General features: G+C 46.2%; 1 protein-coding gene across 11 annotated transcripts in view; it reads left to right on the top strand.

Annotated features, from left to right (window-relative positions):
• The window catches only part of LOC147683452 (uncharacterized), a 429,669-nt gene that overhangs the window by 22,883 nt on the left and 390,133 nt on the right, over positions 1-16,653 (top strand). Inside the window, exons 2-5 of one of the 11 annotated variants that reach the window (XR_015300947.1) lie at positions 1,203-1,254; positions 1,682-1,811; positions 2,149-2,233; positions 2,505-2,597. The exons of 9 other annotated variants lie outside the window; for them this stretch is intronic. The gene's annotated coding sequence lies outside the window, so the exon portion shown is untranslated. Of the gene's footprint in view, positions 1-1,202; positions 1,255-1,681; positions 1,812-2,148; positions 2,234-2,504; positions 2,598-16,653 lie in introns of those variants that run through there. One more of the 11 variants, XR_015300948.1, reaches the window with a different exon arrangement.

The raw sequence follows: 16,653 nt of genomic DNA on the forward strand, positions 1-16,653 counted from the left end.
GCCCCCCCAGAGGCTAATTAATAATAAAGTAGGCTTTGTGCTTTTTTTTCTTTTTCGCACAAAACGCGTACCCCGCGATTTAAAAAATGTTATTTTTATTTTCCGTGTGACGTCATGTACGGAGCCCCGTACGCGTACGGCGCGAAAGATTCTAATTGTTCAAAAACATATATTTATGTATTTAATGTACATATTAAGGGAAGAGATTATCTGTAATAATCGTAAAAATAGTTTTTTAAAACTTTAAATAAGCGTATATTACTTTTAAAAGCAATTACGGAAATCACGGTCGTACGTCGTAAGAGCAAAGATGGTTTGAAGAGTTATACATTTTATAAAATAATATAGTACTGCACGCTTAAGGAGAAAAGTCAGCACAATTATTGACCCTTCTCCCAACATTTAAAAGCCCCTGGGGAGGTGGCAAATTAATCGAGACTAATTACTTTAGTACAGCCTACTGTGCTTACGATACCAGAAAAACACAACAACAGTACAAGGCCCAGATTTCCATTGTAATGATTTCTTACTTGCAGGTCTAGTTGTCAGAATGACACACACACTCCCTCATGGCTGGTATACACCCACACCACACCCATCCAACGCATTTGTCACTACACACGTGACCCTATGTATAAAAAAGACGGAGCACACGTGTTGTACGCCATTTTAGAGTTGTTCCCAAAGTACCGAACAAGGGGCCCACTACTACATGCGTTGCCTCTTTGGTCACTGAGTTAGTGGTACCCGAAGCACTGAGCAGGTGAAGAACCTGCGATGATGATGATGGGAGCAGTAGTATGTCGTTAGCCATAGAGATATCAAGACTTGGCACCATATATGAGACTTCTTTGTTGGAGATCGAGACTACATCATGCAGAAGGTGTCTTATCCACGAAAAGGTGAGCAGTGAGGCTTGAGTACGCATTGGAGGGAGTCAGGGTTGTAGCAGACTAGATACAAAAACGCGACTTAGTATTTTAGATGAACGCACTCCTATATAGTATATTAATTTACATGTATACATTTTTTTCCCAATAGCAAGAACGTTTTTATAATCGCTGAAATGTCCGGAATATTACCAATACAAACAGTTCGTAGAAATGTGAGAAGGAACGTGTATAAAAGCGCAATGTTATCTAACTCCAAATTAATATAGTAACAATTACCAATCATAACATCTTTCTTTTAATATCTTTTAGATGTAGAGCTTCAGGATGGATTATGTAACAAGGACTACGGCAATGGCACAAGGTGAGCAAAGAATCTTTTTTACGAAAGAACGACACGTTATCTGTGAAAGGAGAGAATGTGTAGTATGCAGCAGGCGGGCAAAACACACATTGGGCTAACGAGGCTTCAGCTAGGAAGAGATAGCTTTCTGGGCCCACAGTTGCACCCGAGTACTTCACAGGTCTTTTAAAGACATTTTGCTTGTTAATGAGGCTTTGATGTCCCCCCTGCTTACAGCCCCTGCAGCTCCTCTCTTCTTTTTGCTTGAGGTAAAGCCCCCCCCCCCGAAATATTTTTCTCCCCCCCCCCGATATTTTTGACTGTGGTTGCGCCTCTGGCTTCAGGCCCCCCCCCCCCCCGTCGTGTATGTCTCTCCCACGTTTTAATGTCCTTTTTTCTCTCTTTCTCTTTCTTACTCTCTCACATCGTTTCTCTTTCTTTTTTAAAGTTTTGGACGCTGCTATCTCCGGTCTGCTGTATACAACCTTATCTGAGTTGAAGTGGTGAACTTTCTTCGTTACAGTGAAGGCTTCTTCGACACGTAGAGCACCCTCTTTCAATCACGCCAATGTCACTAGGTGAGCAAAAAATGTTGTTTCCGAAACAACAACACATTATTTGTGAAAGGAGAGAGTGGATAGTGGGCAGCAGCTTGACTGTGTAGAAATGTATAATTACCTCTGAGCAGTGACAACAGATAGGTTACAACAGTCTGAGAAACAGATCTACAAGCTTATTGAGCCACTTTTGTGTCACTTTTAACATAGGTAAAGTGTTGCAAGGAGCTTGTAAATCTGCGTCTGACTTTTCAAGAAAAAATCTCAACTCCAGACTCTGCGAGACAGTTTTAATGTTGTTTTCTCTCTCTTTCTCTCTCTCACTCTCTGTGACATCATTTCTCTTCCTCTTTTAAAGTTATACACACTGCTGTCTACTTTGAAGTGTAGAGGCAGAATTGAATTGAAGTTGTGAACTCTGGTGGTCGCAGTGTTTATACAAGGTAAGCACAGCGGCCTCGATATACAACGCCTCCATTGCAATGCATTAGAAATAAGTCGGAGTATTTACAATCATGTTGTGCCACTTTTGTGTCAGTAACGCAGTAGGCACTTCCATATAGACACCACTTGAACACGGGACTATAACAGAAGTGAAATGTACTAGGCACACTGCACACGTAAAATCGTTGTGTTACCTTCACTTGTAATGCTTCACCTTATTTAGTCGCATCTACATAACTTTAAACTCTTTTTTTCTTTTTTGTTTTGCAGATTACCTACCCAAAGTCTTTTGGAGTCCACATCACAATTTGTTTATAATACTGTTTTATTAAAGTAATTTTTCTAGTTGTTTATTATATTATCTTTAAGTGACGTTTACAGTTATTGTTGTTTTAATAAAAAAAACTATATACTTGTTTTTTTTGGGGGGTGGGGGGGACGGTCCACAACAAAAATAATATTTATAATTTTAAGTACTATAGTAAGATGTTTGACAGTAGGGTTGAAAAGTACTGGCTGTACAATACGTTATATTTTCTCTGGATGGACTACAACATAGAAAGGAAATCAAAGTAAAACAAAACAATGTGAACCACATATACAAACCTCTTGCGACATTTTTGCCTGCAAACCTATCCCCCTACAAAATTAACTGTGTGGGCCTCAATGACGCCCCTCAAACCACGAACACGGCCACCCTGGAGATTTCTATATTGTGTGAGGGAGGCTGCGTGGCCCACTGCCTGATGCCCTGGAGTCCGCCACACCCAGACCCGGTTGCTGCAGTGTCCTGGGGAGAAACAGCCATTACAATGCGGTCATAACCACACGTGACCATCACCACAAATTCATTAGCACGCATATGGCTTTACCACGCATGCCTTTAGCACGCATGCTTTTACAACTACTATACATTTACCACACATGATAAAGGCATAAGCACGGAAATGGCTTTGTGGTGACGGTCACACGTTTTAATGGCTGTGCCTTACGTGCTTCAAATTAGTTTTTAGGTATGCGTATGACCAAGTCTGATAAGATCGGAAGCCAAGGACAAACACCATGGTGTCTGTGGCAGGAAATCTCATGGATCACAGAGAAGATAGGCGGGGGGTAAATTGAGAGTAGCAGGTATAATAAAAATAAGGGAGGAAAACTACTAAAATGGTGGAGGATGGAGTATGTAATTAACGTTTGGCGCCTCAGCAATACGTTTCAAATAAATATAGATAGAATATGATTATTAATATATTACAAAAGTATAGCAGCGGATGAGGCACACGACCCGGCAGAAGAAAGCGGAAAATTTAATACCTGAAATGAGGAGAGGTTTGCTTGGCGAACTTGAAGCAAAACTAAGAAGCGTGGGCTTGGAAACAAGGCTGCGCATGCGTAGAGTACAACTGGTGCAGAAAAAAAAAATGGAAAGTTTTACATACTATCATAAAAATATAGCTCTTTTTTTGATCACTAAAGTTAGGTCTGAAAAGAACTGTTTTTTATGAGCCCCAAAGCCCCCACGGTCCCAGCCGGCTCCCCACATCCTTCGGGAGCCAGCATTGCTTTTCGTCACCCCGGGCACTGCAGAAGGCGGCACTGTAGGCACCCCGGGACACTGCAGAAGCCAGCCCTGAAAGGTGGTGGTCCCCAGGGCCATCAAAGGCTCCAGGAAGGGGGCCCCACAGCCCCCCTTCCAACATTCAAAAGCCCCGAGGGGTGATAGTCCCCGGGGCTGGGTGGTCCGTCCCCCCTATTCTATACTAGAGCCCCGGGGAGGTGGTGGTCCCCGGGGTGTGTGGGGGGCCTTGAAACCCCCACACAGTTTTTTTAAATAAAAAGAGGACCCAGTGACTGGTGAATCCCCGGGGCTCCGGGGGGGGCCATGAGCCCCCCGCATACATATAGTTAAAGCCCCGAGGGATGGCGATCCCCGGAGCAGGGGGACCCCTCTGGGCCCACCATTATTTAAAAAAAATTGCCCCCGATATTTGACCCCTGGGAGCTAATTAACAATAAAGCGGTCTTTTTTTCCCCAAAATACGTACCATACGAGTACCACACAATTTTAAAAAAAAAGAATTTGGGCCCTAACGATCCATGTGGGACCCCCTGAGCAAGCCTAGAGAGTCAGGATGTTTCTACCATGCCCCCTTTCCTTATTTTTCAACTTTGTTTTACTGTTTTCTTATGACACGGTTCTACCGAGGCACAAGATGGCTGCCAACACTTCCTGGTTTGGAGTGTTGACAGACAGTTGACATCCAATCAACATGCAGCTCGTGCTCGTAATTGTACGGATTTCCGTACGCGTACAGTACTTCGTCTCTAGATATCACTATGATTTTACTTTTGATTTTCTCAGGAACTACTGAACGGATTTACACCATTTAACAAAAAGCACAATTTGCAAACCAAACTCTACCTCTCTGCCAAATTTGGTGTAATTCCGTTCAGCCGTTCGGGCTGTAGCCCTGGCTAAAGGTCTCTATTGGAAAACTGCACGGGAAAAACACGTTTTGAGACCCCCCTTTTATCTCGGCCCCCCACTTGACGAATCACCCCCAAACTTTCAGGGAAGGAGCGGAGAAGGTCATTTTCTTGGAGAAATTTGCGAAGATTCATCCACCGGCGCCAAAGTTATTCCAAATAGAATGTTGTGGATTTCCTTTGGAAACTAGGTCCTAACTATAACTACCTACAGGTGACTGCCAGTAGGTAATATATATATATACCGCGTACCTTTGCGAGTACGAGCTGCATGCTCATTGGCTGTGAACACTCCAAACCAGGAAGTTTTGGCAGCCATCTTGTGCTCGGTAGACCGAGGCACAAGAAAGCGGAAAAACAAATGTGTAGAATGCAAAAAGGGGGCAGGGTAGAAACACCCTGCACCCCTAGGCCTGCTCAGGTGGTCCCACAAGGACCCCAAGGCCCCAAAATCTTTTTTTTAAAACTCGGTCTGCTTTTTTTCAAATTACCCCCCGGGGGACCAAATCCCGGGGGCATAGGGAAAAAGAAGTGTGGGGGGACCCCAATCCCCCCCCCCCACACTGCCCCGGGGACTGCCACCCCCTGGGGCAAAGCAATGCAGCTCCCTGGCGCATACTGGAGGTTCGAGTTGGGCTAGTTGGCCCCCATGGACCCCCAGTATGCAAGGGGAATTAGTTCCCCCTCTGCAAACGCGCCGGGGGGTGCGTTGCAGAGAGGTATAAAAAGGGGCATGGCCTCATTACACCTCTCTGCAATGCAGCCCCCTGGCGCATACTAGAGATTCCTGGTGGACTAGTTGGCCCCCAGGGACCCCCAGTATGCAATGGGAATTAGTTCCCCCTCTGCAAACGTGCCAGGGGTCTGCATTGTATGGAGCATATGGAGCCTGAACGTAAGATCATTGGTCAAGCACCATCTGTCCCTACGGGACATGATCGATAAGGATTCTCCTGACCTCATCTTTCTCACTGAGACTTGGCTGCAGGACGCTGACACTGCTATAATAAATCTGGCATTTCCTTCCACCTATACAGTGTTTACTCTGAACCGCACGTCTAGGGGAGGTGGCATAGCCATGGCGACAAAATCTTGCTTTCCGGTTGATTGGCAAGCTCTAGATCTACCGATGTGCGAGAGCGCTTCTTTTAAGGTCACTTTTAGTCATCAGTTCACTCTTAGCGGCCTGCTTATTTACCGCCCACTAGGGAACGACACTGTCTTCAAGGCCGCTCTTGCTGATGTGGTTAGCTCGTTAGCTCCTAGATGTGCTAACTTTAACATTGTAGGTGACCTTAATATACATCTTGACCAGACGTCATCCTCACCCATCAGTTCTTTGCTAGCGGACCTTGAAGCCATGCAACTGAACCAACTAGTTACCTCCCCCACCCATATAGGAGGTCACATCCTTGACCCCTTCTTTACCACCCTGGTTCGGGCTAGGGCATCTGACCCGATGGTGGTAGGTTGGACCGATCATCTGTTGGTTAAAGTGTCATGCCCTCTAGATGACCCACAATTTAAGCCTGTGGACAGACTGATCCTTAAAAGAAACTGGCATAAGCTCAAATTGGAGGAGTTTGTTAAGATCTTGGAGGCGCAGCCCCTGGGCAATCTGCCGAATGTGGAACAGGGTTATGAGCAGTTCTGTAACTGGGTCCTAACCGCCCTTGACTCTCTTATACCAATGTGCTGGTCGAAATGTCACGCCAAAACGCGCAGCCCATGGTATAATGATACTCTTGCCGAGCTCAAGAGAACATGCCGGCAAGCTGAGAGGGCTTGGAGGAAATCCTTTGATTCCAGGTTAAAATCGCTGTATTTTGCCCAGCTTAAGATCTACCATAGGGCAATCTGCCAAACCCGGGCCGCATACTATGCTTCTGAGTTTCTGAGCAGCCCTAATCCATCTAAATTAATTTTTAAGGTTCTCAAAGACCTGATGGGGAAACGGGCCACCTCGCTAGAAATCTGCACGGACTCTCACTGTGAAAGTTTGGCATCCTTTTTCGTGGAGAAGGTGCAGGCAATCTACCGAGGATTTATGCCATCCGTGCCCGGGGTTGAGCCTAGTGGTGTGATGGCTACGGTCCACGAAACTCTGTCCTCCCTGCCTGCTATGTCTGTCGAGGCTTTTGACACTCTGAGCCTCAAAATTAAATCTGGCTCTCTGTTAGATCCGCTGAAGCCAGAGTTATTTACACTTCTCCCGCCCCTTTGTCGTGAGCCTATACTGGATTTGATTATTCTTTCACTCACTGAGGGCGTGGTCCCTTCCTCCTGGAAGCAAGCAGTGGTCAGCCCCATTTTGAAGAAGCCTAATCTTGATCCCCTGCTACCTGAGAACTATCGTCCCATCTCCCTCCTGCCCTGGACCGCCAAGGTCACTGAGGCACACGTGAACTCCATCTTGTCTGCCCACCTTTCTCGAAATAATATTCTAGACGAGAGCCAGAATGGTTTTCGTGCACAACACAGCACCGAAACTGCTCTGCTCTTTATGACTGAGCATCTGCGTTCGGTGCTGGATGCGGGGCAGACAGCGGCGCTCCTTTTGTTAGACCTGAGCGCCGCGTTTGACACGTTGTCTCATGACATTTTGATGCGACGTTTGGAGGAAGTGGGAATTGAGGGGACGGCTCTCCAATGGTTTCGCTCTTTCCTTTCGGACCGGTTTTTTAAAGTGGCCATTCCACCTGGTCAGTCCTCCTTCCATTCATTGGGACTGGGAGTCCCTCAGGGCTCTGCGCTGAGCCCCACTTTGTTCAACTTATATGTGAAACCGCTGGCTGCAGTCGTTAGACAATGTGGCTTAACCATGACATCGTATGCCGACGACACGCAGCTGGCGGTGACACTCAGTGGGGACCCTGAGGTGACTGCTCCCAGATTCCGCGCAGGACTCATAGCCGTGGCAAACTGGATGCGCATTAACTGCTTACAGTTAAATGCCAAAAAAAACGAGGTCCTGATACTAGGGAAGCAGGCGGAACTTTGGGGAGATCAGTGGTGGCCTCCAGAATTGGGGGTGACTCCCATCCCAGCTGCCGAAGTTAAGAACTTGGGGGTTTGGCTGGATCCTACACTCTCCTTTACCAGCCACACTAAGAAGATTGCATCTACCTGTTATGGTATTCTGCGAGGACTGAGACCAGTCCTCAAATTCTTCGACCCCCCTACTCGGCAACTGGTAGTCCAAGCCTCCATCCTTTCTCGGCTGGACTATGGGAGTGCACTGCTGCTTGGAGTGAATCAGGCGGATGCTACTAGGCTGCAAAGGGTGCAGAATGCCGCGGCGCGGGCCATTGTTGGCCTTCCAAGACGTTGTTCTGTCTCTGCAGTCGTGACCTCTCTTCACTGGCTGCCGGTCAGACAGAGAATTAAATTCAAGGCTCTTTGTCTAACATTTAAGATCTTGAAACTCTCCTCTCCTCCAGCCCTTGCGGGTCTTGTCTCCCCCTATGTTCCCACGCGGGCTCTCAGGTCGGAATCTCTTCATCTGGCGATTAAGACCAGGTTCAGATTGAGTAGGATGGGAGGTCGTTCCTTTCGAGTTCTGGCGGCAGGATTGTGGAACTCTCTCCCTGTCCATATTCGTGCCCTGAACAGCCTGACTCTCTTCAGATGCGCCATAAAAACTCATCTGTTCGTTACTGCTGACTGATCCCCTCTCTTTCCAGCATCGATTTGTTGTGTTGTGGCACTTGATCAGGCGCCAGGACCCCCCTTTTGCTGGGGCAGCTGTGCGCCTAATAAAAGTTAGTAACATAACATAACATTGCAGTGAGGTGTAATAGACCACGCCCATGTTTACACCTCTCCGCAACGCAGCCCCCTGGGGCATTCTGGAGGTTCCTGGTGGGCTAGTTGGCCCACGGGGACCCCCAGTATGCAAGGGGACTTAATCCCCCAACTTAGAACACTCTACAGGGCGCGTTTGCATAGTGGTGAAAGTAGGGAGCGGGGCTTGAGGTGATGTGAGTGCAAACATTGCCTGAGGTGCGTTTTAAGTTGGGAAATTAATTCCTGTTCAATCCAGAGGTCCCCTAGGGGGCAACTAGTCCAACAGGTATCTCCAGTAAGCACCACTGAGCTGTATTCCAGAGTGTTGTTAAAAGGGGTCGTGCCCTTTGAACACCTCTGCCTGGCGCATACTGGAGGTACCTGGCGGGCTAGTTGGCTCACAGCGGACCTCAGCATTGAAGAGGAATTAATTCCCCAATCTAGCTCACTACTATTACTGAAAAGTAAATTTAACTTTACTTACAAGTAACTTGAATTTCCTTCCATAGGATATAATTGCCTGATATATAAAATATATATTAATAAAAAAAAATATTAAATAAAAAAATATTACAATTTCAATATTTTTAAAAACATTTTTTTTCAATTTCTATTAAAAATCTGTTATGTAATTTAAAAAATAAAATATCTAAAAATAAATAATTTAAAATAATGTAGTAAATCAGTATAAAAAATATAACAATTAATACATTTAAAAATTATCATTTACAAAACCTTTGAAATTCACTGAAAAAATCATAGGTTTCAGCCACGTTATACCTAGGTATTAGCATTTAAAAAACCTTAGAAATTCACTAAAAAACCATAGGTTTCACACATGTTATAGTTAGCTGGACATTTCACTCATAAAAAACCATTGAAATTCCCCCGTTATATATATATATATATATATATATATATATATATATGGTAGAAATAACGTCTTACAGCTAATTTTCTGCTTGAAGAGACGAGGCGAACCCAATAATGGTGCATAAGTATTTTTATTGTGCTCTACACCATCCCGCATATATATATATATTGCCTGTTCAAGTGCTATTCACATTTTGCTTCCTCTCATCAAAGCCTAGAGAATGTGTCAGTTCACAAGCCCACTTCACTCACTGGCTCTCTTCACTCTGAGTGACATCATTTTATTCTTGCACATGTGCACCTACATCTAAGAAGTACTCCACTTGAGTGCCAGGGCTGGTAGGAGAATCTCTACTTCCAGTTCTGCTTTTACTTTGTGTTTTTCTATTTTTTTCGATCGGTCTTTTTTCTCATAGTTTTATTTTTGGGACAAACACATTCACACACGCCACCTTTAGACTGCTTTTACATTTGAATACTTTTTCACTGTTAATGTCTATTACGACGGTTTAATAGAATAAAAGAAATCGCAGCCTTTCCAAGACAAAAGCTTCTGCCTTTTCCAGCTCTGCACTACTGTAACTTTGTCAAATTAGACTTTGTGAATTAGACATGTAATTAGCATTTATATTCCTGTTTTTAATTGGGTGCATTTCACACTTGTAAATTATTAATCGTGTGTGAATCACGTCTTTGAGTTGTGCTTTAATTAGCTATTTAGCTGCTCGCAAATGAGAAAATCCTAATTAGAGTTCTGTGATGGAAACCCGAAAAGCCTAAGAATTGGCACTCAAGTTTACAATAGGCAGGGTGTATTCACTCATTTCATAAATGCACTTTATGCACTTTTCTTTATTTTTCAGTTCCTGAACATTTCCTGGATTTTTCTCTCTTTCACTTCTTTTCTTAACATATCACAGCATTGTTTCAACCCGCGACTTCCACCATCTTTACAGCTCTAAAATGTGTCATATGGTTACAAAATACGTTGCTTAACTTCTGTCGAAGCTCAGAGTTTGCTCGACACTTTGCCTGGACTCACCACCTACTCATTTGCACTTGACCAGTCCTTTGTGAACTTTACAGCTGCTTTCCTTTTCCAACTCCCCCACACTACCAATACTCCCCTGCTCTCATCTGTCTTAATAGACTTCCTGTTGCCCCCTGCATCCGCCTACCAAATTGTTCTTTAAGCACTTTAGCCACCCTATGTTTGTGTTTCGTTCTACACAGAGGCGTTTTATGAATGGGCAAAGTGGGCTCTGACCCAGGCCCCCCTACTTTTAAGTGGCCCCCTAAGCTTTCGGTACAGTACAAACTATCTAGAGATTAACAGTAGCAAGTTTGTTTACTTAGGGCATATGTAGGAAGCCGAATCGCACACAAAAACCCACACGCAAAATAAGGAATCGCAAAATTTGCGATTCCTTATTTTCCATTTGCATTTAAGGAATCGCAAATTGTGATTCCTTAAATGCAATTTAGGAAGCACCCACGTTGTGCGAATTTTGGCTTAAGGAATCGCAAATTACCACCAACTTGAGGTTGGTGGTAATTTGCGATTTCTTTGAAAAATTAATTTTGTTTGCATTTTTTAAAGTGCCATGTGGCGCAACATACATGCCCTTAGAGCATGTATGTGCGCCACATGTGCACACATGTTTATTTCAGAGGTGCAAAAGGGTGTCCTATTGACACCCTTGCACCCTTGAAATTGCATTCTCAATTTGCGATTCTCTAGTTGAGAATCTCAAATTGAGAATGTCTTCCCATTCATTCCTATGGGCCTTCTAGCCCATAGGAATGAATGAGAAGGTATTCCTTATTTCGAATCTCAATTTGCGATTCGCAAATAAGGAATAAGTGGGATTCGCAAAAAATGTTGCTAATCCTACCTACATTGCGTTTTGCGATTCTCTAATTGCGATTCCCTAAAAATCGCAATTTGAGAATCGCAAAACACAAATTACGTTACATATGGCCCTTACTTCCTTTTTTTTTCAGGCAGCCCAGCCTCTACTTGAGAGATAGTGCTGGATCAAGATAATATATTATAGTTAGATTCAGCAAGCGCCTCACTCAACCTTTTAAAGTTCATAGTCCCAGCCCCACTGCCAACACTATTGTCTCTGTGCAGCGAGTGCCATTACTGTGCAGTAAAGATTGCTATTGCTTTATCCCTTTGTGACTGCATCGAGCTAGTGCCAGACCAGTGAAATTACAGCTTGCTGCCTCCTGACTTCCAATACCAGTCCCTTCCAGCACTGGCAGTAACAGCAGGAACCATCAGCACCATATGCAGGAACGGTGCTGACAGACAAATGCAAAAAGAACAAATGATGGACGGAATCCTGAACAATGTCAAACACTCACCCCAGTAGAGAGATCTGGGCCTAAATCCTTTGTTTTTGTGTTCACCGCGCTATTCCAGTTTGGGCCCAGCCATATGCTGACTGACTAGCCATACCACACATTGTGGCTAGACCGCATGCTCAGATCACTAGTCTTTCTGCTTTTCGGGCGCAGTCCAGCTAGACTCCACCAATGTCAAGGTAAGGCCCGAGGTTAGACCAAGTGCACTATGCAGCACACCTTCCATCTGGAACTGCTGCTGAGCCGGAGCGAACACAGCCCACAGCCTTCTGACTCGGAGTCCCTCTTCTCACACGGAAGAAAATGGAGTGCAGTAAACAAAAAAGAATTAGCAAAAGCTGTAGGTCTCACCTTTTGCACTTATTGTCTTTGCCAATGGTTTTTGTAATATGTTGCTGTATATACATTGCATATTTTACATAAGTAAAGATTTTGGATTTGTTAACATTTGTAAGCTCTCTTTGTTTCAGTGCAACATTTTATTGTAATTGGAAGGGATTTTACTAAGTATTGGCAAAGCCAAGAGGTCTTGTCTCAAAAAGACTGAATTATTGGGTTTTCCAAAGCTTATATGATAAATAGGAGCTGTGTGGCATTAGGCATCCAGGTGATTTCTTGTTGTAGGAGAGTATTCACAATGGGCCATTATTGTGACCGCTGGAGATGAGGCTGTACGCAGTGTGAGACAGTAGGCCATAACAATGTTCAGATTACATGCTTATCCAATCCTTTGCCTCTCTCCAGTGCACACATGGGGCCAGATGTACGACCATTGTGATTTGCGACTCACAAATTGAGTCAAAATGCGAGTCACAATTTGCTAGTCGCAAATCACAATATACAACTCTGTCTCAGACACTGTTTGCATTCCCAATGGGGTCGCAAATTGCATGCCTCATGAATTAATCAGGCCCTTGCAATTCGCGACCCTATTGGGAATGGCTGGGCCTACCAGGTATGGTGGCCTGCTGGGCTCAGCAGACCTCCATGTCTGGGACTGCTTTTAAATAAAGCAGGTTTTTTTTTTTAAATGAAAAAAACGGGATGCATTTAAAAAAAGAAAAATGAAACGTTCTCGTTTTATTTTTTATGGACAGGTAGTGGTCCCTGGGACCACTGCCTGCCCCTAAAAAATATTTTCCCCCGCATTCACAAATGAGACGGGGTCCCGAGGGGACCTATTCCCGTTTGTGAGTGCTTTACCACCCTTCTGAGAAGGGTGGTAAACTGCAACTGTTTTGCAACCACAATTGTGGTAACAAAACAGTCTTACATATGGCTCAGACTCGCTATTAGGAAGGGAGGCCCTTTGAACGCCCCTTCCTATTAGTGAGTCGCTAATCCTATTTAGCAAGTCGCTAAAAAACTGCGACTCACTAAATAGGATTAGTACATGGCCCATTTGTATTTTGCATGCGCTCGCGGGTCGCAAACCGGTTTGCGCATGCAAAAAGGGGTCGTACATCTGGCCCTAAGTCATATACATACCATTTTTAATTACTTTATCTACTTATTTGAAAGAAAATCATTGTTGTTACTCATTTATATCAGACATCTAACAAGCACTCAGCAAGACTGTAGGTCAGGATAGTTTTAGGCATATGTTTGATGTTGGGTGATATGTCTGAATACAATGGCAGTAAACTCACAAAGAGGCACCTTAATTCTGGCCAGGCAGCACGCCATGTAAAGCACAGGATTGTAGGACACATGTTTTAAGCAACGCCCTTAGATTTTTACGGTCGAGATGGCCGATACAGAAGGAGCTTTTCCCAAGTGCTCCGTGGGTAAGGGATCACCATCGGCATTAATCCCGGGCAAAGTCAGCCCATCGTGCTTACCAAATCAAAGATAATTCAGCTTAAGGAATATCTCTGTACCTGCATTCTGAAGTAGCCAGACCCACACGACGGAGGAGACAGATGCCGCTTTCCTGCTCCAGACTACCACGACAATTGCGGGCTTCCTGCCACAGTGGTGATCCCCAGACCACAGATCCAACCCTGGAGACGCCCTCCCAGACCTGTGTTATTAAACCCGAGGTCTAGCGGGGCCTTGCTTCCTGTGTGGTTGCCGTGGCTAGATCGTCAGACTGACAGTTCTTGCAGGGCCTGCCTCCAATCAGTGGCTCACCGGTCCGTGGGTACTCCACAACCTGAATATACCGCACCCTCACCAAGGCGGACGCCCTCACGGGGACGAGCCAGCGCAGTGGGAGCCACCCACTACCTCGTCCCTCCGCCGCAGGTCCCGAGACAACATCGCACTCAGGACAGAGGAGAGGGGTCCCGTGACTCGCCCGCAGCAACTCCGCAGGTTGCATACGCAGGCTCTCCTCCCTTCCCCCCAGACTCTCACAAGGTACGGGTGTGCCCCCATCCCGCTCGCAGCAACGGTAGTTGTGCCCCACGTGAAGAGGCCCGACCGCAGCAGCGGTAGTTGTGCCGCCTCGTAAAGAGGCCTTGACCATCCAGAGGTCCAATGTTTATCCCCAACCTCCACCCCTCCTGAATTTTTCCCCACTTTGAAACACCACAGGCTGCATCCAGAGGCCCTCCTCCCTTCCCCAAGACTTTCCCCGCTTTTGGTAACACTCCTAACATCTGGCAACCACGGTGGCAGCAACAGGCAGCAGCAGTAGCTGTGCACCTCGTGAAGAGGCCTGACTGTCCAGAGGTCCAACGATCATTCCCGACCTCCATTCCTTCGGACTTTTCCCCTTTGAGAAACAGCAGGCTGCAACCGGAAGCTCTCCTCCCTGCCCCCAGACTTTCCCTGCATCTTGATACACCCGATCGGTCCCTCACCTAACACCTGGCAATCATGTTGGAATACCGAGCCCTCTGCTTCCCTACTCGATCTCTGCACAGCTCCGCCACCCCCACCGGCACAAACTACTCCCAAACAGACAAGAAGTGCCCAACAATGGTACAGTTTACTCCTGATGATTTTTTCCACAAAATCCTCACGTTAAAACTCATCGGTCTACCGGTCATGCAGACATGTTGCCTCTGCCATTAATGAGGATCTATGATGGGATTGGGGGATCGGCAAAGTCACAAGTTGTGCTCCCCATATCCCCAAAAGAAGGAGCACTAGCAAATGCACCCCCCAAATCGACACTCCCCCTGATGGCCAGCATCCATTTTAACTACACTTCCCTGCAGGTACTCCCAACACTAGTTCTCTTTCTCCTTCCCCTCCCCCCTACTTTCTCACAACCCTTTACAACAGATCGCTTGTAACTGAAAGAGGACTGAGTGCAACTTTCCTGCTATGGTGGCCATTTTGGACTGGTCTCCCACAGGCCTCTAACCCCTCTACCCCCTCCTACAATACTGCCCCATCTCCAACTCTAAACTCGCTGCCCCTCCCCCAGGTAAACCCAAGCCCTCTCAACACCCAAGCATAGGCGACCACCCCCACAAGAGAAGCTGACTAAAAGACCAGGCTATTTTTCCCACCATAACTATACTAAGACCCAACCTCCTCCTAACCCCTTATAGGGACAACCGTCCTGAAATGATCTATATGACTATACTCTCAACCCCCTCAGAACCAGACCTGATAAGGCCCTCTGTCGCTCACTGTACCAAACCCCAAGACCCACCTGATCCCCTCACCTCTCCCCCACAAAAGGACCCTCTGCCCTAGACTTGCCCCATACCCAACCTCCCTGTGGCCCCCTCCCTACAGCTACCCATCCACCTAGAAACCCCCACCTGCGTAACCCCCTTCCTTGAGACCTCTCAATCAGGAAGATGTCATTCAACCCAAGACTCCACCAGTATACCCCATTACCCCCTCCTCCCATCTCTCACAAACCTTAAACCCCACGTCCCCCACTCCTTCTCCATCACCTACCCACCCACACTCTCAGCTAACGCCGCCAAAATCTTTAAACACAGACTACTCAAGCAACACCCTGAAACACTCATAGCCGACTTCTACCATAACTCCTCCAAAGGTAAGACTGACCTCATCTTCTACAACACCCACCAGGCCAAATGGAGAAGTAACCTAGCTTACCACCTGTGAGTTACCAAATCCACAAACATCCCCAATGGACAAATACTAACTATCTCCAAATCTTCTCCTTTCAGAATCAACGTCACCATAACAGTATACAAAAATGGCAAAGTCATGGTCCAAGCCAACAACCTCAACCTGCACCAATTTGAACCCGCCATCCTCAAGCTGTGAAACTCCATCTCGACCCCATAGAATCACCCTACCCCTTCCCTTCTCGCCCCCCACAACCCAACCCAAAGATGAACGGCCATGAAAACTGCTGCAAGCCCCAACTACTGAACTCCTCAGACCTACACCCCACCCCCACACCAGATCCCTTTTACCCCCCACTCCCATCCCCCCAATCACACCTCCCACCTCAAGACATTGTGCCCTGCCCTACCCCCTCACCCCACCCAATACATCCACTTCAATCCCCCTACCCGCGTTTACATGAACACCCGCCTCACCAACACCCAACCCTCAGACAAAACAACACCGATACACTCGAGAAACACCCTCCACAATCCCCCTCCACCACCCATCAGAAGACGCATGTCTCGCCATTTCCTCTAATCCGACCAACCCTCGACCCTCCTGTCACAACCTATAGCCTCAGCCGGATCAGCCCCCCAACTCCTTCCCTCCCCCTAATCTTACCAACCCCCAACCCTCCTGCCCAACCCACAGCCTCAGCTGGATCTGCCCCTCAAACCCTTCCCTTCCCCACCCCAAACCCAGAGTCAATGGCAGAACTAACTGAATGCTCACACGTATAGAAATTCAATTCAACACCCTCTTACCAATGACCTCTACATACCTTACAACCATAACTGAAAACTTTTCCCTTCTCCACACCCAAATTAACACTATCACAAAGGGCATGAAC

This window comes from Lissotriton vulgaris, chromosome 11 (assembly GCF_964263255.1).
Source record: "Lissotriton vulgaris chromosome 11, aLisVul1.2, whole genome shotgun sequence".
Taxonomy (NCBI): domain Eukaryota; kingdom Metazoa; phylum Chordata; class Amphibia; order Caudata; family Salamandridae; genus Lissotriton; species Lissotriton vulgaris.